The sequence below is a fragment of the Exserohilum turcica genome (assembly GCF_000359705.1).
Source record: "Exserohilum turcica Et28A unplaced genomic scaffold SETTUscaffold_9, whole genome shotgun sequence".
NCBI classification, from domain to species: domain Eukaryota; kingdom Fungi; phylum Ascomycota; class Dothideomycetes; order Pleosporales; family Pleosporaceae; genus Exserohilum; species Exserohilum turcicum.
Genome location: NW_007360310.1, coordinates 731521 through 733100, shown reverse-complemented (window position 1 = coordinate 733100; position 1580 = coordinate 731521).

Below are 1580 nucleotides of genomic sequence, written 5' to 3'. Positions count from 1 at the left end.
GAAAGTCCCAGCATCTCGGAGGGGGGGGGCCAGGGGCGCGGGGAGGGGGCAGCGTGCAGCGCGAACGATGGCGGTGTTCAATGCGTGTGCAAAAGACGGTTGTTGTGTGAGGCAAGGCAGCACGCGACCCAGAGAATGGCGAGGTAGGAGTGAAGTCGGCAATGGAAAAAAAAGAGACGGCAGCAGATCCGTGGCAGGGGACCAAGGCGCGATTAATGTATAGACAGGACCCACGTCGTCAGTGTGGTGGATGAGGCGCTGGAAAAGCTTGACAGCAGAGCGCACGAAGTCGCGGACGAGTGGTGATGAGGCCGGGCGCGGCGATGATGTCACGCATGACCCATGGCGTGGGTGCTTAGCCTGCTTGGGCGAGATGCCGCCAGTGTCCGCGACGATCGACATTTGCATCCAACGTCACCTGCCATGCTCCGCCATGACGATTGCGCATCGGCATGCTAGATGGAGTGACAGTTGTCCGAAGGCCGTGGGCGCCTAGATGCTGGGCGTGTAAACACGGCGTTGCTGAGGAAGCCAACGAGGCGGCGCGGGTGCGGCGTATGCAAAGGCGCGACGCCAGCCGCGTACCAGCCAATACACCAAGTATGCGTGCGCCAGGCTAGGGCCAGCGAAGTGGTGGTGGTCGGTCTCTGTGTATGTACATATGTCGCTCAGAGGCGGCGCATTCCGCATCCGGGCCTCGACGGCGCCCTCGCTATTGCCATTGCTATGGAGATGGGCGATACAGCTAACGACGTCGCACCCTGGCGTGGCGTGGCCAGCTTCTGGAAACGTTTGTTTCAAACCTGGGCCAGGCGATCATCGGCGAGCCGGGGTTCGGAGGGATGGATGCGTCGTGGACCTGGGGCCGTGTTTGTGGTTCTGTTGTCGCCTTGTTCTCTTTTCTTTTTTGGTCGTTGCAGGCGCAGGCGCAGGCGTGGGAGTGGGAGTGGGAGTGCAGAGCTCTGGTTAGGCGGCGGGCCCACTCGCAGCCTTGGTACGGCGGTGGACTTGACGGGCAGCTCGATGGATGCAGGGCCGGTAGCCTGATGGACATGCAGCAGCAGTAGTGGTAGCAGCAGTAGCAGGCAGGCAGGCAGGCAGGCAGGCAGGCAGGCAGGCAAGGGATTGACCGGACGATGCGAGCAATAGATGTAGTGGAAGGGCGGACATGCGCTGGGGAGGGGCTGGCGTGGCATAGCATGGTGCATGTCGGGCGAGGCAAACTCTGTGTACAGTACATTGATCCAAAGCAAACGCTGGCCATGGTGCGGGCGGCGGCGGGGGGGCGCTGGCTGGCCTGGCCCGGCGGGGGGCGGCGCATAGTACCTCTATATACCCGGCGTCGCATGTGTCGGCACCGCCATGGTCGTCGAGGGCGCGGGCGAGGGCGAGAGCAAGGAATGCGCGAGTGCCTGAGGGCGAACCATATCAGGCTTCCTGGCGTGCACCGCAGAGACGACGCCGCGCCCGTGTGCATATCCATGTGCCATGGCGCGGGTGAGGTCCGATCAGCCGTTGGGGCGCTGCATCCACTTCCCACACACATGCACACACACACACATAGCCACATGCGGCAAACA